This window comes from Chiloscyllium plagiosum, chromosome 4 (genome assembly GCF_004010195.1).
Source record: "Chiloscyllium plagiosum isolate BGI_BamShark_2017 chromosome 4, ASM401019v2, whole genome shotgun sequence".
NCBI classification, from domain to species: Eukaryota; Metazoa; Chordata; class Chondrichthyes; order Orectolobiformes; family Hemiscylliidae; genus Chiloscyllium; species Chiloscyllium plagiosum.
This window is the reverse complement of record NC_057713.1, coordinates 57,986,747-58,009,393: the sequence shown is the minus strand read 5'-3', so window position 1 is coordinate 58,009,393 and position 22,647 is coordinate 57,986,747.

The following is a 22,647-nucleotide window of genomic DNA, read 5'->3' as shown; positions in this document are numbered from 1 at the left end:
ATCATCTAATCTTAGTCCAAGGGCTTGGATACGGTCAATGTACACATAAGTATACTCTGAGTATTCAAGGTTCTATATCATTACAGTACACTGATTAGGCTAAATTCATTCCTTCAGGTTCTATGTAACAAGTCCAGAGAATAGTAGTATGTTTAGGCAAAATTGAGGACTGCAGATGCTGGAAACCAGAGTCTAGATTAGAGTGGTGCTGGAAAAGCACAGCAGGTCAGGCAGCATCCGAGGGGCAGGAAAATCGACATTTCAGGCAAAAGCCCTTCATCAGGAATGGAGGCAGGGAGCCTTCAGGGTGGAGAGATAAATGTCTGTAGAGATAAATGTTAGTAGTATTTCTGACAAGGAGATGCACAGATGTCAGTCAGAGGTCTGGTCACTCCTCTGTTGGGGTTATCAGTGCATGTTGGGCAATTTAGGGAAAGTCAAGCATGGAGATTGAATGAAACATGTGGAAGGGACAATAATTTGAGGGGGTTGGTGACAATACAGGAAATCCTCAGGTTGTGAACAGGTTCCGTTCTTGAGTGCATTTGCAAGTCAATTTGAAAAGGGGTCCGTGAATTACAAACACTTGTACTTATGAATACAATCCCATACAGGTATGTAATTTTAAAGATCTGATAAATGTAAAAGATGCCAAACAATAAGAATGACAAAACTGGAGAAAATTTGAGGTATGCACAGAGAATGCCAGAGTGGAACAATGAGACCTATCACATAGCTGTATATTCAGAAATCATGTCTCTTAATGAGATTTATCACACTAAAGCTAGGCTGGTGGCATGGAATTTTGAAGAAACACTGGGATATCAAAATATAAGAGTAGATTCACCAATAGCAGGATAAGCCATTTTGAAAATTTTCTTGGCTTTGATAGAAACAAATGATCGTGAGCATGAACCAATTGATAGTAAGGCTGTGTTTCTGCAGAAAGATCAGCTCAAGAGGGAAGTGTTTGTTCATTCTCTGAAAGATTGCTAAATACATTGGGAACACTCTGGAAGTTAAATAAGTATGATGCCTCTGGAGTTTGGTACTTCTCAATATGGTCTGTATTCTTAAAATTAGATTGAGTTTAAGTGAAAAGCAGACGCCACCATTTTTCAGACATCTTTATCATAAATGTGAATGATTTACAATAGAGCATGAACTTAAAGCTGGAAATCAGACAGAATAGGCCAATTGTCATTTTGCATCAGCACAGAAAGAAGCTATTCGATCCTTTGTATCTGTGCCAAGTCTTCTATTTGGAAAATGTTAGTTCCATTGCTATTAGTCGAAGTAGGATCTCACAAAAAGATGTAATAGTTTCCAAAGCTATAATGGAGAATTGAGAAGTCTCATTGAATTGCTGAATTGGTCGGGCACTCAAACAAAGTCAGATAACAGTTTTGAAGTATTCGAGCAGAGTACAACTGTTAAAATTGCCAGACTACAAGATATTATCTGGGGGAACAAACAGACAAAATTAAAATAGAATATTGTGTTTTGAAATTTCTATCATTAGGACATGATACAGGACTAGGAACATAAAACTTCTTGTTTTTAATTATCTTTTTGATGAGATCTCATGTGCAGGAAAGTTTATAACCATTGATTTGGGCAGCCAAATGTGTTCAGTCTTGCACAAACCTCATATTGTAACCATCTAGACCAAGGGAACCATGCAGTTCCATACTTCTTTTAACGTGGGCAATTCTACTCAGAAGTTTTCATCGTCTGGAGGAATGCCTTTGTTGTTAACAAAGTGCCTATAGTATCATTTCTTCATCTAGAAAAGTTGGCATGTCTCTGGTTTAACTTTCAAGTTGAACTGAAACAAGCAGGGTCTTCTCAAAGATGAGTATATCGTTCAAATACACAAGTTGTCCAGACATACAAGGAGGGACTGGAAATCAAGGTCGCACTTTTCTAGCTTTAAAGAGTCATAGGGCTATTCAGCAAAGGTTTACAGATTGATTTCCTGGGATAGAAACAGACCCTTAGCTCCAACTCGTCCATACTGACCAGATATCGTAAATTAATCTAGTCACAGTTGACCCATATCCCTCTAAATGCTTCCTATTCATATGCCCATCCGGATGCTTCTTAAATGTTGTAATTATACTAGCCTCCACCACTTCCTCTGGCAGCTCATTCCAAACATGCACCATCCTCTGCGGGAAAAAGTTGCCCCCTTAGGCCCCTTTTAAATCTTTCCCTCTCATCGTATGCCCTCTAGTTTTGAACTCCCCACCCAGGGAAAAGACCTTGGCTACTCATCCTATCAATGCCCGTCATGATTTTATAAACCTCCAAAAGGTCACCTTTCAGTCTCCAATGCTCCAGGGAAAATAGCCCCACCGTATTTAACCTCTCCCCATTGGAGAAGCTTTAACTATTATCAGCGTCAAGGTGGCAGGAACATTACTGGGCCCAAATGGTGTTGTTGTGCACTTGTAAAGTCTGCTGGTGAATTTCCCAAATTCAAACAGTGTTGTTTTTCTTTAATATTTTATCCCATTCTCTTCAAGAGAAATAGTAATGATTTCCTCTATGCAATGAAGCCACTGAGATTATAAGTACTTTATTTGTTTCTCAGAATTTTGAATTCAGATAACTGTTCCCTTGAAATGTTTGAGAAAATATAGAAACATAGAAATATAGAAACATAAAAAGTAGGAGCAAGAGTAGACAATTCTTTGAGTTTGCTTTGCTATTAAATATGACTGATCGTCCAACTTAGTACCTTGTTCCTACTTTGTTTCCATACCCTTTGATCAATTTAGCCCAAAGGGCTATATCTAGCTCCTTGAAAGCATATAATATTTTGGCCTCAACAACTTCCTATGGCAGAAAAATCCACAGGTTCACTGTCTCTGGATGAAGATGTTTCTCCTCATCTCAGTCCTAAGTAGCCTGCCCCATATGATTAGACTGTAACACCTGGTTCTGGAGTCCTCAGTCATTGGGAACATCCTACCCTGGATTCTGGATCAGTGGTGCTGGAAGAGCACAGCAATTCAGGCAGCATCCAAGGACAGGCAAAATCGACGTTTCGGGCAAAAGCCCTTCATCAGTGGTGCCCTCCAGCACCACTGATTCAGAATCTGGTTTCCAGCATCTGCAGTCATTGTTTTTACAACATCCTACCCTGTCTAGTGTTGGCACGTTCATTCTTTAAACTGCAGTGAATATAATCCTAAACAATCCAATCTCTCTTCATACATCAGTCTTGTCATCCCAGGAATCAGTCTGTAAACCTTTGTTGCACTCCTTCAATAGTCAGAATATCCTTCCTCAGATAAAACTGCAAACTGCACACAATATTCCAGGTGTGGTCTCACCAAGGTCCTGTAAAATTGCAGAAAGACATCCTTGCTCCTGTACACAAACCTTTTGCTATTACAGCCAACATTTGGCCTCTTCACTACTTGCGGGACTTGCATGTTTAACCACAGCAACTCGTAAAAGAACATTCAGGTCTCATTGCATTTCCCCCTTTCCCAATCTATTGCCATACAGGTAATTATTTGGCTTTCTGTTTTTGCTGTCAAAGTGGATAACTTCACATTTATGTACATTATACTTGATCTGCCATGTATTTGTTGATGCATTTGACTTGTCAAAATCACACTGAAAGATCTCCACATTCTTCTCACGGATCACCTTCCCAGCCAGCTTTGTGTTGTTTGCAAACTTTGATATATTACATTTAGTTCCCTCATCTAAATCATTGATATACATATATATAAATATATGGAGTTGGGGTCCAAGCAGTTATGACTGCAGTAGTCCACAAGTCACTGTCTGCCACTTGTTAAAAGACCAATTTATTCCTTTTCTTCGTTTCCTATCTGCCTCTCAGCTCCCTAAAAATGTCAGCACTTGTCACTTTAATTTTACATGTGGGACTTTAGCAAAGACTACTTTTTACCAATATCAGTCCATGTGAAAGTTAATGTAATGCATTTCAAAGATTTTTATGTCCAGATTTCATGATTATAAGATGTTGAGTAACTAATATTTAACTATTTTACAGTTTTCTTACTCTCAAACATCTTGTTAATTAATGGTTTGGGTGGGTTTAGAATGATTTGACCATCACTGTCTTGCTGCATCTGAAGTTATCATAAGACCATAAGATATAAGAACAGAATGAGGCCATTTGGCCAATTATGTATGCTCCATCATTCAATCATGGCTAATATGTTTCTCAATTGCATTCTCCTGCCTTCTCCCTGTAACATTTGATCCCCCTACTAATCGAGAAGTTATGTCTTAAAGACACTTCTATGGTAATGAGTTCCACAGATTCACCACTATCTGGCTGAAGAAGTCCTCTTCATCTCAGTTCTAAGGGGTTGTCACTTCACTCTGAGGCTGTGCCCTCAGGTCCTAGTCTCTCAAGTGGAAACATCTTGTCTAGATCCACTCTATTCAGACCTCTCCGTTTTTTTTAGATTACTTACAGTGTGGAAACAGGCCCTTCGGCCCAACAAGTCCACACCGACCCGCCGAAGCGCAACCCACCCATACCCCTACATTTACCCCTTTAACCTAACACTACGGGCAATTTAGTATGGCCAATTCACCTGACCCGCACATCTTTTGGACTGTGGGAGGAAACCGGAGCACCCGGAGGAAACCCACGCAGACACGGGGAGAATGTGCAAACTCCACACAGTCAGTCGCCTAAGTCGGGAATTGAACCCGGGTCTACAGGCGCTGTGAGGCAGCAGTGCTAACCACTGGGCCACCGTGCCGCCCACCGTTTTCTGTAAATTTCAATGAGATTCCCCCTCATCCTTCTGAACTCCACTGGGTAAAGTGAAGGAACACCAACCCCTTCCTCCCCTTTCTTCTACAAACTAGAGTTCAGCTTTGTCAGCAGCTGCCATTGTTCAATGCTGTTTTTGGTCAATAACCTCACATTTATCTGCATTATAATTCATCTATTCACTCTCCTCATCTCAGGGATGGGAGTTCATTTACCCTCTTCACCTGAGTAGTGGGTGTTCAGTCATCATCCACACTCGGAAGTCCCATTTTACTCCCCTCCCAGGACCCCAAGTAGTCTAGCCTCTACAATCTGCAGTCCAGGTGCTATAATGGTCCTATTCTTGTCTAACGCCACCCAACCGGTTGAGTATTTTGAATTGGAATAATACTCCCAATTCCTGTCTTCCATCACAGTTCTCTACACACACTACATACATATTAAACACATATCACTGACCCCTAATTCCATCATGGGTTCACTTGATCAGATTATCATTTTTTTTTAGATTAAATTAGATTAGATTAGATTAGATTACAGTGTGGAAACAGGCCCTTCGACCCAACAAGTCCACACCAACCCGCCAAAGCACAACCTACCCAGACCCATTCCCCTACATTTATCCCTTCAGCTAACACTAAGGACAATTTAGCATGGCCAATTCACCTAATCTGCACATTTTTGGATTGTGGGAGGAAACCGGAGCACCCGGAGGAAACCCACGCAGACACGGGGAGAATATTTTATCTGCATTGTGGAGAAAAGACTCAAAGGTCAGCTGACTACTGCCCCATTATGTTAGATAAATCCAGCTCCCTATCACTATGGATTTTCTTGGTTGGAAGTAAACACCTTTGTTACTAAAATTGGTAGTCTGCAAGGGTACCTTAACCTTTTCTCCCATAGTGATGAAGGTGGCTCCCTGAGTGACACCAAGTGGAAACTCTGCTACATGTCACACACGATGCTCTCGCAAATCCTGATGTTGGCCAATTGGAGGCAGCTGAGCCTTCAAGAACTGTGATGGTGCCAGCAAAGGAACGCTATCCACTGGCACTTGAACAGTTCTAGAATCTTGTACAGGCTGAGCCACCTTCCTCATGTCAAGGAATAGCAAAAATACATGTGCGGCATCTGCTGGCCTCATAAGGTGCTGTTCATAGCAGTCACTAGAACATGATTTCCAAAGACACCTAGCTATCTCTTAATCTACGAGGAGAAAGTGAGGACTGCAGATGCTGGAGATCAGAGCTGAAAATGTGTTGCTGGAAAAGCGCAACAGGTCAGGCAGCATCCAAGGAGCAGGAGAATCGACGTTTCGGGCATGAACCCTTCTTCAGGAATGAGGAAAGTGTGTCCAGCAGGCTAAGATAAAAGGTAGGGAGGAGGGACTTGGGGGAGGGGCCAACACCACAGATATTCTCAACTTCCGCTGGAGTATCGATCGGGTCACAAACTACCAGAAAATCCACACTATGAAAAATGTAATGAGGACAGATAAGGAGAGCATGAGATAGCCATATTAGTGGATATCTGACCCCTACATAGAGGTCATTAGTATTAGAGAAAAGATATCAATTATATCAATGGTTTGCACTACTATGCAAGTACTCACAGAAAACTGGTGAGTAACCTGCTCCTGTGTTAATTGGGCATGATGAATCTACCTTGCCAAATTTCATGCTTACTGGAGGGCAAGTCCCAGTTTGCTCCACATAAGGCTGAACCTCTCCCTGAAGGAAAAAAATCAAAGAACTGCAGATGCTGATTATGTAGACTCATGCTTTCTCTCCACAGATGTTGCCAGATTTGCTGAGTTTCTCCCTTAATTTCTGTTTTATTTTAATCGTCCTGAAGAAATCTTTCTCCCCACCTGGCTCTCACTGGGAGGCCCAGCTAGTTGAAAATCCAAAGAGAAGGCCACTGCACTGAATGCAGTTTCTTTGCCTGTCTGCAGTAGTGGTTATGATCATTGAGGGCATCCTTTGTTTGGGATCAGCCATGAGGGTTACCATGGAGATTGGACAGTTAGGATTGGATTTACACTTGGTATGCAGCAATCTGTTGCATTTACCTCGTCAATCTGAGACCTACATCCCTAGCTATGCCTACAGTCATCTCCACAATGTTAGCCTCATTCCTGATTTTTAGTCTAATCTTTCCCTATGATCTGGATGAATCAATTTCATATTCCAGAGAAAGATAACTGACCTTTATCACTAATAAGCCTTCTTTACTCTGTCTGGATGTTTCCATCCCTAACTACTTCCACTACACAGTTCTTTAATTACCTGTCCCAGATAGATTTGAAGGAGAGAATCAAGAATATAACACAATCAAACAGTTGCAATTCTAGGGATATGGAGACCCAATCCTCATCTTCAGCTTGCTTGTATTCTTAAAACCTCTGCTGCAGCTGTGTCAGGCTCCTGAAATCCCAAAATCCCTGTCAGTACCTCAATGATCTGCTCTGGTCTACTTTCAATATACATACATCTTCCTGGTATTTCCCAGTGGCTTTACCACATAGATTACAACTTATATTTAATCATTCACATTGATGCAGCAGGGTCTCTTGACCAGCTGTGCCTCCTCAATCTCGTCTTCAATTACCAAATCATTGGATGTTTCTGGTCTTCCCCCAAATCTGTCCAGCTTCCCACTAATTAGCAAGTAGATTATCTGACCAGGAGTACAGTTCCTTCCTATATAATGTAAAGACAGTATCTTTCATTTTTCTGTATTTTTGATTGTTACTCAAATGAGAAAATGACGACTGATTAAAAATCCAAAAGATTGTACAAGGGATCGCTGCACACTTTAAAAGCAAGCTACCAACACTTATTGTAAGTGTTGCTTGCTCTGTTATTTGTTCAACCAGTGGAGAAAGTTTAGTTGTAATCGAATTGGAAGCAGGAAGTGTATTCAAGGTAAGTTTCAGCTAGCAGCAAGTAGCAGATTTGACTTTGGAGTTGTGATCAGTTGTTGATGATAAAGACCTTCTGTCAGCCAACAACTTGCTCCCAGATAGCTGGATAGCTTTTGGATAGAATGGTATATTGGCTGTCCAGACATGTAGGTCATGTCCTTGACTTCGCAGTAAAAAAAACCTAAAGTCTGAAGTGAGTCAGTTTATTTTTCCTCAAAAGGGCCGAAGCTGTTACTCTTAATCAATTTCAGAAACGTTATAAGCTGTGAAACAGTCACTCTGTGGTTCTAGCAAGCAAATGAAAATACCTTGGAAAGATTGATTTCAGGGTAGCAAGTCCTGGCAAGCCAAAAAGATCATCTCAGTGAACCCTGGAGACAGAGATCTTTGAACTGTCTTCCCAAGTTTGCCTTCACCTATATCAACATTTTCTTTGTATATGTCAGTGTCTGTCTGTATGCGTGTGTAGATGAAGTTTTATAAGGGGATTAGAGTTTTAACCATTAGAACTATACGTAGACAGTTCAACATTTAAAAGGTATTTGGATGGGTACATGAATAGGTAGGGTTTATAGCAATATGGGCCAAATGCTGGCAAATGGGATTATATTAATTTATGATATCTGGTCAGCATGGACGAGTTGTACCAAAGGGTCTGTTTCCATCTGGTACAGCTCTATGGCCATGCATAGAATGTGTTACTGCAGCTAGAACCTATTTATTTGTAGTAAATAATGTTATGGACCAGACCAGACCCCCTCAAAATATTTTTAAAAAGTAGCTAGACCTTAGCTTTTCCTTATTTTAAAGGCAGATGTGTAGTGGATATTCCAGGTGTGATGCAGCTGGTCAAACCACTCAGCTTTAAGCACAACAGAATTTATTTAAACATCACAGTTGAAATATGAACAAAAGAAAATGGAATTTAAAATAACTTAACTACTGGAAAACTTATCCAACCTAATACAGTAAACTAAGGAACTGGTCCAGTCCAATAACATCCCATAAATACACCCTTTGGCAAATAGGTAAATTGAAACATAGATTCTTAAAGGCAGGAGGGAACAATAGAGATTTCAGAGAGAAAAGTCAGTCAGGAATCATTTGCTGAAGCTTGAAACCTTCAGGGCTCCAGCACCTCGTGACTGCCGTAGCTAAACCAAACTAGAAAAAACCTGAACTGGAAGTAATGGCCACTCCCCTGCCATTGTTAAAATAGGTTCCACCTCGACCCCTCGCACCTCTGCCTTCACGACCTCTTAAAGAAAAACCATGGACAAAATAATCTTGTTAAAGTAACAATGGTAATTCTTGATTAGTCCAGCCATCTGATCCATACTTTTAGTTAACCTGGTTCAAAAAAGACAAGTAAATTGGCGAATTTTGTGTGCTTTTGTAAAATTTTTAACTTTGTGAAGAATCCAGGAATCATGGGAATTGGTAAATGGCATGTCGCCAGTGAGGCATGACCTAAAGATCCAAATTTCCCCAATACCTGAGCCTCCAATTATCTCATTGCACTACATATTAAGAACAGTACCAGATTTTGATGTCTTTCTGTTGCAGCTACATCTTTCTCTTTTCTTTTAACTATAACTGAGTCCCACTAAACAATACAAGCTCCCCATCTGTTGATATTAGCTCAGGTCTTTTTCTTAACAAGATTTCACACAGCTGATGCATTCGCCTCAGTGGCATTCATTACATGGGTCTTGAACTAGCAGAACAATAACCAATGTAACCAATTTCACATATCTGATATGTCCACCTCAGTTCAACAATGTTGCAAACACTATACGGATCTTGAATCAGCAGAACAATAACCAAGTAAGAGGCCATCACATAGTTTCTGTGGGTCCTTTTTAAGTTGTCCTGTGATTCACTAAAATAAGCACATGTCTTATTTCAATATTTCTGACTAAACTTGCTCAATTGATTTTCTGTAAGTTGTGTATTTAAAATGTTCATCTTATCTCCTGCCTAAAATTAACACAGGAGACATTGAAAACAACATTATCGCATTGACTATATCTCTCAAGTGGTTTACTGACTCTAATATTTGGATTGTTTTGATGTTATAAATGGTGCAATATAAATACAGGTTTTTTTTTCCTTTTACACATGGAATGTTCAAAAATAAAATTGTCATTGGGGAAAATATACTCCAAAATAAACTGGATAACTCATCATAGCTTTCAAGCTCCTCAATGTGTTCAATCTATTGGAATGATTTTTTATTGTAGTTTAGGCTGGAAGCTATGTTACAGAAAATGCTTACATTTAAAGAAATGGCCAAGAAACTATGATTAGTCATTTGCTAGTACAGAACTTGAATATTGCTTAAAAATAGATATTTTTAAAAATTCATTCATGGAATGTGGTGTCACTAGCTGGGCCAGCATTTATTGGTGAAGTGCCTTCTTGAATTACTACTGTTGTTTTGGTGTAGATAGACCCTCAAGGCTGTTCAGCGAGATTATGACCCAGTGATACTGAAGGAACAGCAATATATTTGCAAACCTTGGAAGGAAATTTGCAGGTGGTGGTGTCACCATATATCTGATGCCTTTGTGCTTCTAAAACTCATAGGTTAGGAAGATGCTATTAGAGGAACCTAGGTGAGTTACTGCAATGTATCTTGTAGTTACTGTACAGTGCTGCATCTGTGCTTCAGTGTTAAAGTGAGTTAATGTTGGTGTGGATGGGTATCAATCAAGTGGGGTTCCTTTGCCTTGGATGGTGCCAAGCTCATTGATTATTGATGGAGCTGCACTCATCCAGGTAAGTGAGGAATACTCCATCATACTCCTGAATTAGTCCTTATAGTTGGTGGATAGGCTTTGGAAAAGTCGGGGCGAGATACTCACTGTAGGATTTCTACCTTCTGACTTCCTTTTGTAGCCGTAGTATTTATGTGGCTCATTCAGTTCCATTTCCAGTCAATGGTAACTCCTAGCACATAATTAGTGTTGAAGGTTTTCATCTTGTGTCTTCAATATTTCACAAGAATATAAATGTATTTATTTTGCATGAGAGTGTAAATTGTTTGAAAAGTGAATTCTGAGTAGTAGGCATTCCATGGAGAATATATCCATTAATGATAATTGACAGTTAATAGCTAGGTCTTATTTAAATTTTCAACCAGGCAAATTGACTCTAATTGGTCAGACATTGCTGTGAGGAATGAATTAATAAATGGCTGCCGGTTGTTTAGTTGCGTTGAAACAGTTGTGTATATGAGTGTGCTGTTTATTAATATGTGCAAATAGGTACATCAAGCTGCAAGTCCAACCTAGGACAATCCTAAATTAGTTGTTAGCATAATTCCTCACATATTTAGGAATATCCAGCAAATTACAGAATCACATCTAATGTTATGTACTGTGTTGCGAGTTTTGCAAGCTCAGGCTGGTTGGATGTAGCGATACCTTGCTTGCTGCAAACATCCAAAGGACATGCTGTTTGATACAATCTGTCAGTCTTTAGAACATATGGCCTATGTACCTGGCATCCCACCAACAATATAATGCATATACCAAATTCTTCATTTGTGCAATAGGCAGAATGTCTTTTTGGCTTGATAGTAACATCTTGCTAGCAGCAAACCCCTCTCACATTATTACAGCATACAGTGAGCAACAGCGAGCTTTATCTGTTGCTGAAACATTTGAGATATTTTACTCATCTAGATTAATTTGAAATAGACTGGGCATTTTTCAGGACCAAGCATTACCTCCCTACCACCTTTCCATAGTAGTTCGTTTGTAATTCACTCGTGGGATGTTGATGTTGCCAGCTGGGCCAGCATTTATTGCCCTTCCATGTTTGCCCTTGAGAAGGTCATGGTGAGTTGCTGCAATCTTGTGCTGAAGGTAGACCCACCATGCAAATAGGAGAGAATTTCAGGAAATTGATCCAGCGTCACTGAATGATCTGGATGGTGAGTACCTTGGTGGGGAACTTGCAGGTGGTAGCCTTCCCATATATCTTCTGCCCATGTCCTTTGAGATGAAGGCTATCATGGGTTTGGTAGATGCTGTCTCAGGAGTTTGGTGAATTTCTGTAGTGCATCTTGTACATAATACACACTGCTACTAAAGCATCAGTGATGTTTGGAGTGGATGTTTGTGGATGTCATGCAAATCAAGCAGGTCCTAAATGGTGTCAAAATTCTTAAGTATTGTTGGAACTGTACTCATCCAGGCAAGTAGTCCATTACAATCCTTGTCCCTTATAGCTGGTGGACAGGATTTGGAGAATCAGAAAGTCGTTGATCATTTCAAGATTCTTAACCTCTGACCTGCTGTTATAGCCACAGTATTCATATGGCCAGTCTAATTCAGTTTCTGGTCCTTGACAACTCACAGAAAATTAATAGTAGGGGAATTTAGTGATGGTAACACCATTGAATATCAAGGGGTGATGGTTAGATTGTGTCTTATTGGAAATGGCATTTGTGTGGCATGAGTGTTACTAGCTACTTTAAGGCCCAAGCAAAAGTGATCTGATCAGGCAGCCATTATTCCACAGGAAGGCAGTGGTGCACCCTATTTCATCAGCAGGTTTGCATGGTGGACAAATGGCCAATTATAAGGTTGTCTAAATGGCCATTCTTACAGAATTGCATTAACTGTAGCTATCTCAATATGTATACTGACCAATAAAGGTAGGTTTGTGGTAGACAATAACGGAGAACTGTCAAGTTGATTTCTCAATTAGGATAATGAGGAAAGGGAGTTTTTTTAAAAAATCTGTTTCTTATCAAATATAAATTTTATTACAGAATGGAGCTTATTTGAACATGTAAGGAAATATGAATTCAAATATGGCATACATATTCACATATCAGAAATTTTCAATGGGTTGGAGGTTAGGTATCAGTTCATCAATGACACATTTGTGATGGAATCTAACAAAAATATTTGTAAACGTTGGGCCCAGTAGTGATCCCTTGGAAGCACCATCTATTTGGGCATAGATGCTGTATGAAACTAAACTCAACTGCATGATTTGTTGAGTTCATAAGTTCAATGAATAATGATGTACACAATGATAGAGGTCCAATTAGTTATCATGTAGTGCTTCAACACAGGTATCCATGGCTTCTTTGAAGGGTATATTGGTAAATAGGTTAGCATTGTCAAATGAGCATATGGAGATGGTTTTGCTATTCATGTGCAAATCCTGCATGGCCTTCACAAATGTGAAGGAATCTTTTCTGTGGAAGTAAACAACTTGCTCAAACTGGTTATCGTAATTCACCCACGATTTGTCCAGTTCAATCTTGTGTCTTTGTATCTTTTTTTCAGCAACACGCAAACTGTATTCGGTCTATTGCAATAGTCACAAAGTATTTACTTGTCACTGCAGACATGTTTTTATCAAAATAGACTCAATCCAATGCCAATGTGCCAAAATGTATATTTCTATCAATTGTAGAAGATTTATGTGTGTAATCTAGAACCATGGAGTCCATTTATTCATTTGATATCTTTCTTTTTCAAGAATATTTACCACGTTATGTTATGTAACTAATCATAAATAGCCACATAATGTGAATTGTGGTAATTACAGGAGGACAATTAGAAGCAAGGTCAGAAGCAATACACAATTCTAGCAATTGCTACACATGCAAACCTTTATAGACTGATTATTTTGAAATGTTATTTTGATTTAAAATAAAACAAAATATTCTAGAATGAACCGTAGTGTGAAATTATGTTGAAATGTGCCCAGAGTCAAAGCCATGTCACCTGGTTGCTGTGGTGACAAAACACAAAAGAAACTAATTTTGATTGGTACAAACTCGAGTCTCAGTCAGACAGAGAGTTCTGATAAGGGAGACTTAAACTGACTGCTGCTATGTCCAGCAGGAGACATTGATTTTGCATTAACTACCAAGTAGAATATTGGTGACAACAGATTTCATTTTTTGAACAAATAGGACCTGTGGAGATTTAAAGACCCAGAGATTGCCAGGGTTGCCTTCCTGCTGAAAGTCAATTTAATTATACTCAGGATTGAGTGAAAGGACTTTTAGAAAAACAGCGAGAAGAGATGTGGTGTATGATGCGAAGAATTTGAACTTTATCAGAAGGAAACAAGCCTGCTGAGGGTGTGGATTAAGTGGTGTGGGGTTTTCAATTGAGCTAATTAATTACAGTTGTGAAAAGTACTTTTCAGTAGGTTATGATTCGGAGGTGCCGGTGTTGGACTGGGGTGTACAAAGTTAAAAATCATACAACACCAGGTTAAAGTCCAGCAGTTTTATTTGGAAGCACTGGCTTTCGGAGCACTGCTCCTTCACCCAGTGATTGTGGAGTATAACGTCGTGAGACACACAATTTATAGCATAAGCTTACAGTGTGATGTAACTGAATTTATATATTGAAAAAGCCTGGATTGTTTGTTAAGTCTCTCATCTTTTAGAATGACCATGTTGGTTTCAGTTTTTTCATACGTAATTCCGAGAACTTTTTTAAAAAATTCTCAAGTGAATTTTAACAATAAGTGCCATGTTGTCTCAAATAATGCATTGAAGGCTTGAGGTGCCTTGCGTGAGGCTGTCTGTGCCCAATGTTCAGACTGATTTCTATTTCTAAAAAAGAGATTTACAGAATCTTACATGGATTCATGCAGCTTTTGAGCAAAATAAAATGTAATTCTGCAAGTACAAAGTCACCCCATAAACTTATATGAGTGTGTGTACATGTGGGTCTGTATGTGTTAGGGGCTATGAATGCCTGTTAGAGAGTGTGTGTATGTATGTGAGTGTGAGTGTAAAGGTTTATAAGTCTGTGTGAGCAGATAAGAGCTTGTGTATGAGAGAGGGTCTGTAGGTGTGTGTGTGTGTGTATGTATATATATAGTGCAGTGGGGTCAGCTGTCATGTGACATGAACCCAAGGTCCCGGTTGATGTCATCCCCATTGGTACCGAACTTGGCTATCAGACTCTGCTCGGCCACTTTACGTTGTTGCCTGTCCCGAAGTCCGCCTTGGAGGATGATCACCGAAAGGTTCAAGGTCAAATGTTCCAGACTGCTGAAGTGTTCTCCGACTGGGAGGGAACACTCCTGTCTATTGATTGTTGTGCGTGTCCATTCATCCATTGCCATAGCCTCTGCTCGGTCTCGCCAATGTACCATGCCTCAGGACATCCTTGCCTGCAGCGTGTAAGATAGACAATGTTAACCGAGTTACATGAGTCCCTGCAATGTACATGGTGGGTGGTGTCCCCACGTGTATTGGTGGTATTTGTGTTGACACTCTGACACGTCTTCAGCGTCTGCCGTGACAGGGTTGTATGGTGTTGCCCTGAAAACTGTGCAGTTTGCTGAAAACAATGATCTGTTTGAAGTTTGGGGGTTGTTTAAAGACGAGAAGGAGAGGTGTGGGGAAGGTCTCCGCGAGGTGCTCATTCTCATTGATAATTTGTTGCAGGCTGCAAAGAACATGGCGTAGTTTTTCGGCTCCTGGGAAGTATTGGACAACGAAGGGTACCCTGTCGGTTGCAACTCATGTCTGTCTCCTGAGGAGGTCATTATGGTTTCTTGCTGTGGCACTTTGGAAGAGGTGGTCAATGAGTTGAGCATTGTACCCCATACTTATGAGGGCATCCTTGAGTACTTCCAAGTGCTCATCACGTTCCTCCTCATCTGAAAAAAACTCGTGTATGCATAGGGCTTATCCGTAGGTTAGTGCTTTGTTACCTACATTGAAATGTTTAGTCAGTGTAACCTTTAGTTTATTTGATACAGTGAAAGTACTAAAACATGAAGATTCTTTTCAGCAGTCACTTGGAAATTCATATCTCTTTATAAGTTTTTGAATTTCTACAGGTGAAACAGAATCATTCATATGCCTTTTAGTTCAAGTATGTAACAAAATTAAACTTAGGTTTAGAATTGGCTCAATTCTCATATTGTTGTCTCTCAGAAGATTGTGTATTTCGATTCCACTAGAATGTAATCTATGCTGGTACTTCACTGCGGTACGAAAGGAGTACTGCATGGTCAAAGCAGAGAAATTAAGCTGAAGTTAAATGTCATTTGTTCTCTCAAATGAACATAAAATATGTCTTTACACTTTTTAAATATGAACAGACATGTTCTCCTAATGGTCTAGCCAATGTTATTCTTTTACTACATTGCTAACATTTTGGGCAGCACGGTGGCAGTGGTTAGCACTGCTGCCTCACAACCCCAGGTTCAATTCCCGCCACAGGCAACTGTCTGTGTGGAGGTTGCACATTCTCCCAGTGTCTGCGTGGGTTTCCTCCGGGTGCTCTGGTTTCCTCCCACAGTCCAAAAAAAATGTGCAGGTTAGGTGAATTGGCCATGTGCTAAATTGCCCGTAGTGTGAGGTGAAGGGGTAAACTTAGGGGAATGGGTCTGGGTAGGTTGCTCTTCAGAGGGTCGGTGTGGACTTGTTGGGCCGGAGGGCCTGTTTCCTCACTGTAAGTAATCTAATCTAATTGCTGAAGCTTTAAATTTGCTTATTTGTCTCACTGCTTTGTTCGGGACTGCACTGAGTGGAAATTGGCTGTCTCGTGTTCAGACATTACAACAGTTACAAATACTTAATTTGTGTAAAGACGTACAGCAGATATAGAGATTTTGAAAGACATTCACTGGGATTTTCCATTTTGGTTTCGGATGTCTTAGAGGGTGTCAGTTCTGCCATAGTAAGTTTTCTTGTGCTATTATACACTTTTAAGCTAGTTTCATTTGCAAGCATGCTGGAGAAGGCTGTTGCCCACACAGGACAACCTTCTCGGGTTAAGATTCAGGCACCATATTAAAAAGCCACCTGGGCAACCCTTCACCACAGAACAAGCCAGGAACATCTCAGAAGCCACGTGTTACTCCCCACTCTCTGAAGATTTTGCAGAACTGACACAAACGCCTACATGGTTTACCAAGTTTTCAGTTATGCTCCAGGCTAGGAGAAAGGGAGGACTGCAGATGCTGGAGATGAGAGTCATAACATGTGGTGCTGGAAATACACAGCCGGTCAGATAGTATCAAAAGAGCAGGAGAGTCGATGTTTCAAGCTTAAGCTCTTCAACAGGAATGTAGGGGGGATGGTGTCCCAAGCGGGCTGAGAGATAAATGGGAGGGTGTTGGGGCTGGGTGGAAGATAGTTTGGAATATGATAGGTCAATGGATGTTGGGGCAGATGGTGATAGATTGGAGTGAAGGAAAGAGTGGATAGGTGGGAAGGAAGATGGACAGGTAGGACAGTTCAAGAGGGCAGTGCCGAGTTGGAGGGTTAAATCTGGAATAAGGTGGGGGAAGCGGAGATCAGGAAACTGGTGAAATCGACATTGATCCCTTGTGGTTGGAGGGTCCCAAGGCAGAAGATGAGGTGTTCTTTCTCCAGGCATGGAGTGGCTAGAATTTCCAGGACACATGCACCAATCAACCCCACTGCACTGTGGCCGAACACTTCAACTTCCCCCTCACACTCCACCAAGGACATGCAAATCCTGGGCATCCTTCTCTGCCAAATTCTGGACACTTGACGCCTGGAGGAAGAACACCTCATCTTCCCCCTTGGGATCCTCCAATCACATTGGTCAATGTCGATTTCACCAATTTCCTGATCTTTCCTCCCCCCACCCTATCCCAGATCCAGCCCTCCAACTCGGCACTACCCTCTTGAACTGTCCTATTGTCCATCTTGCTTCCTATCCATCCTCTTCACCCTCACTCCAACTTATCACCATCACCCCCACGTCTATCTACCTATCATACTCCCAGCTACCTTCTCCCCTGCCCCACCCTCTTCCCATTTATCTCTCAGCCCCCTTGAGACTTCCCCTCCCCCCGCCCACACATTCCTGTTGAAGAGCTTATGCTTGAAACGTCAACACTCCTGACCCCCAGATGCTGCCTGACTGACTTATGCTCCAGGCTGTCTGGACGGGGGGATGTTCTTCTCCAGTGATTGCACAAGCAAACTGAGTGACGATTGCAGAGAAGATCAGAATTCATGGTCAGTATCAAAGAATATAGGTACAGCACAGGTCAGGGATGAAGCAGTCTCCGACACTCCACAAAGATAAGTCAAACCATCTTCTCAATACAAGTTCATTCTTAAAGGAATATCATTCAATTTAACTCTGCAATTGCATAAGCAAAAGTGAGGACTGCAGATGCTGGAAACCAGAGTTTAGATCAGTATGGTGCTGGAAAAGCGCAACAGGTCAGGCAGCATCCGAGGAGCAAGAAAATCGATGTTTCGGGCAAAAGCCCTTCATCAGGAGTGCTTTTCCAGCACCACTGTGATCTAAACTCTGCAATTGCATAGTCCTGCCACATAGGGCAAGTGCCTGTAAGCTACAGCATTGCACCTGACCTATGCTGTTGATATTTTAGGCACTTTGTAGGCATTACACACACTCGGGAGGTCATCACCTTAGCTGGTCTAGGAAGTTGAGTGTTACCCTTGTAGAGGTTTATAAAATCATGAGGGATATAGGTAAGGTTAATGGTGGGTGTCTTTTCCCTAGGAAAGGGGATTTAAAGACTAGGTAGCATATTTTTAAGATGAAAGAACAGAGGTTTAAAAAAGACATGAGGGGCAGATTTGTTAGACAGAGGGTGTTTCATGTGTGGAATGAACGTCTTTAGAAAGGGGTGGATATGGGCATAGTTACAACATTTAAAAGACATGTGAATACATACATGAATAGAAAGGTTTGGAAGGATATGGGCCAGAATTAGGCAGAGGGGACTTGTTTAGTTTGGGATTATGTTCAGCACGGACTAGTTGAGCCAAAGGGTCTATTTCCGTGCTGTGTGATTCTGTGACTAAAAGTTCTTTTGCACCCTTTTCCAACGTATTAAATCTTCTGTATCTCTCATAGTAGGAGAAGCTAGTCCGCAACAAAAAAGTTGTTCCAGATTGGCAAACGGTGTTGTATGAGTAATCATTACCACTGCTCATAATGTTATATGGAGACAGAAAAACTACAGATACTGGAATCCAAAGTAGAACAGGCAGGAGGCTGAAAGAATACAGCAAGCCAGGCAGCATCAGGTAGAGAAGTCAACGTTTCAGGTGTAACCCTTCTTCAGGACTGGGGGTGGGTGTGAGGGAGCTGCAGATAAAGGGGATGGCGGGGCAGGATGGTGAAGTAGGGATAGGTGAAGACAGGTAGAGGGTATGACGTGGTTGGTCAATGTTGGGAATTAATCTGGTTGGTGGCAGGGTGGAGTGGAAGGGAGGGGGAGGGGCTGGGAAGGGCATTGGGGGATGGGAAGGGAAGTTATTTGAAATTGGAGAACTCAATATTGAGTCCTCTGGGCTGAAGGTCAATGATGAGTCCTCTGGGCTATTGTATGAGCTATTATGTTATTGCTCACTAGATTTGCTGACACCATCCTTTTTCAGGTGAAGTATTAAAGAACTTGCGTGATCTAATGTGGTGGAGGAAAATCCATTGAGAGTCTAACGGGAAGGCGCTCTTGTATTAAACAATACGTAGTCCATTGCTTGATAGCAAAGATGTACAAGTAATACTGATACGATAAATTTTTTTTGTTCATCCATGGATATGGACTAGACAGACCAGTATTTATTGCCCATTTACCTTTGTAAAGGTGACAGCCTTTTGAATCACTGTAAGAATACCCATAGGAAGAGAATTTCAGGAGTTTGATCCAGTGACAATCAAGTAATGGCAAATATGGTTCCAAGTCAGAATAGTATGTAGCTTGGAGTGGAACTTCCAGCTTATGGCATTCCCTAACATCAGCTGCATTTTTGCTCCAAGGTGGTAAAGTTCTTGGCAGGTGCTGTCAAAAGAAACATGGTGACTTATTACGATGCATCTTGTAGTTAGTACAAACCCCTGCCACTGTTCATCAGTGGTGAAAATTGTGAATGTTGAATATGGAGAATAGGGGCCAATCAAGTGGATGCTTTGTCCTAGATGATGACAAGGATCATGAGTGTTATTGGAGGTGCAGTTATCTGGTCAAATGAACACTCCTGACTTGTGCCTTGAAGATGGTAGGATTCCTCTGATCTGTTCTTGTAGCCACAGTTTGTATGTGGTTAGTCCAGTTCAGTTTCTGGGCAACAATATCCACCAACCTCCCACCACCCAAATGTTAATAGTGAGGCATTCAATTATGGTAATGCCATTGAATGTCAAGGATGATGCTTAGATTCTCATTTATCGGAGATGGTTATTGTCTGGCATTTGTGTGGCATGAATGTTACTTGTAACTTGTCAGCCCAAGTTTGGATACTGTCCAGCTGCATATGGACACAGAATATTGAAGAGTTGTGAATAGTGCTGAACATTTTACAATTGTACAGCAAACATTTTTTTATTCATTCTTGCCCTTAGGGCAGTTAAGAGTCAACCACATTGCTGTGGGTATGGAGTCACGTACAGGCCAGACCAGGCCAGGCCAGCATCTGCAGACCTCACTTTCTCCTCACAGGCCAGACCAGGTAAGGATGGCAGTTTCCTTCCCCAGAGGACATTAGTGAACCCAGTGTCCTCTTGTTCGCATGCCCATTTGTCTGTCCTCAGCCTGCTGCAATGCTCCAGCAAATTACAGCAAAAATTGGAGGAGCCTTATTGCATCCTCAAACTAGGCACTTTATAACCTTCTGAACTCAATACTGAGTTCAACACCTGCAAAGTGTGAACCCATTCCTTCTCTTTCTTTGAGCTTTGCTTACTACATTCTCTGTCATCCTCTCTTCCCTTCCCCACCCCAGTAGGACTGTCTGTTCTTTCCAGTCTGTCAGTTAGACACACAATTGTTCTACCGTTCTCACATTCTGATCACTTAATCTGAACTATCAACATCCTTTCTCTCCCCAGCACTCCAACCCAGCCCCTCCCCCAACTATTGCATAAATGCTACCCCTCCCCACATTTCAGCTCTGATAAAGAGTCATCTATACTCAAAACGATAGCTTGCTTTCTCTCTATGGATGCTGCTTGACCAGCTGTAATCTCCAGCATTTTTTGTTTTCAGTTATTTTGTTTTCCAACAATCAACGTTGCCATCATTAGACTCTTAATTTAAGTTTTTTTTAAATTGAGATTTGAACTTTAGTCCCCAGAACATTACCTGGATTTCTGGATTAATAGTCAAAAAATGTGGTGCTAGAAAAGCACAGCTGGTCAGACAGCAACCGAGGAGGAGGAGAGTCAATGTTTTGAGCATTAATTCTTTATCAGCCCATATCTGATGAAGAGCGTATACTCAAAACATCAACCCATTCCTGACGGAACATCGATGACTCTCCTGTTCCTTGGATGCTGCCTTTTCCAGCACCATACTTCATCTGCAGCCCTCACTTTCTCCTTTCTGGATTAATAGCCTAGTAATAATACCACTGAGTCATTGCCTCTCAGTTCTGACCTTAAGGTGGGGGGAAGGTTATTGATGAAACAACTGAAAATTGTTGGCACAGCACTCTAAACTGAGGAACTCCTACTATTCTGGGGCTGAGAGGAGACACCACTAACTACCTTAGCCAGCTTCCTCTATGCTAGTAATCCTATCAATGGAGCGAATTCCCCCTGATTTCATTAACTGAAGTTTTACTAGGGCTGCCTTGATGTCAACAGCAGTTACTCTGACTTCACTTCAAGAATTCAGCTGTCTTTTTGATGTTTGAGCCAAGGCTGTAATGAGGTGAGAAGCTGAGTGATCCTGGCAAAATGCAAATTGCCCTTCTTTGAGAAGCTATTCCTTCACAAGTGCAGTTTGATCGCACTATCAACGATCCTGTTCATCAGTCTGATGATAATTGAGAGTAGACTGGGCAATAATTAGCTGGTTAGATTTTTTTTCTTTTTGAGCACAGACATACCTGGACAATTTTCTGCCTTATTGAGTGTCATAACTGTGTTGGAATAGTTTGGCTAGAGGCACAGCTTGTTCTGGAGCACTCTCTTCAGTATTTTTGCTGGAATGTTGTCAGGGCAGTATTCAATATCTTCAGCTGTTTCTTAATGCTGAGTGGGATTAATTGAATTTGATTGAAGACTAACATATGTGATGCTGGGAACCTCAGGAGGAGGCTGAGATGGATCATTCATTCGGGACTTCTGGATAAAGATGGTTGCAACTATTATAGCCTTGTCTTTTGCTGTGATATGTTGCACTTCCTTCACCATTGAACATGGAGTTATTTGTGGAGCTTCAAACTCCTGTTAGTTATTGTCCACCAATATTCACAATAGAATGTGACAGCGCCGTAGAGCTTAGATCCGATCTATTGATTGTGGAAATGCTTAACCCTGTCTGTTGCATGCTGTTTCTACTGTTTGACATGCAAGTAGTCCTGTGTTGTAGCCACATCATGTTGACACTTCATTTTTAGGTTAGCCCAATGCAAATCTTGGCATGTCCTCCTGTGTTCTTCATTGAACCATGATTTGTATTACAGAAACCCAGATGGTAGGACTCAGTCCTTTGAAATCCTCATCTTCATAGTGGATAGTGCTTAAGGTATTCCTCAGCATTAACCTTTTCAGACTCTTACGCCCAAATACAAAATGCTGGATCTCCAAATCCTCGATCAACCCTCAGAGGAGCAGGGAGCAGTGCTGGTGGGAAAGCATCATGCTTAGTCCTGCACTGATTGCAAGGTTGGAATGGCAGGCCAAATCCTAAGGAACATTGAATTTGTCTATATATGGATTTGTGTATCTTTTGAAATAAAGTCAACAGTCTAATTGCCTTCCATATTACCCACTTGAATGTTAGCTATTGAATTGAATTGAATTATTGTCACATGTACCGAGGCATAGTGAAAAGATTAGATTAGATGACTTACAGTGTGGAAACAGGCCCTCCGGCCCAACAAGTCCACACCGACCCGCCGAAGCGCACCCGCCCATACCGATTCCCCTACATTTACCCCTGCATCTAACACTACGGGCAATTTAGCGTGGCCAATTCA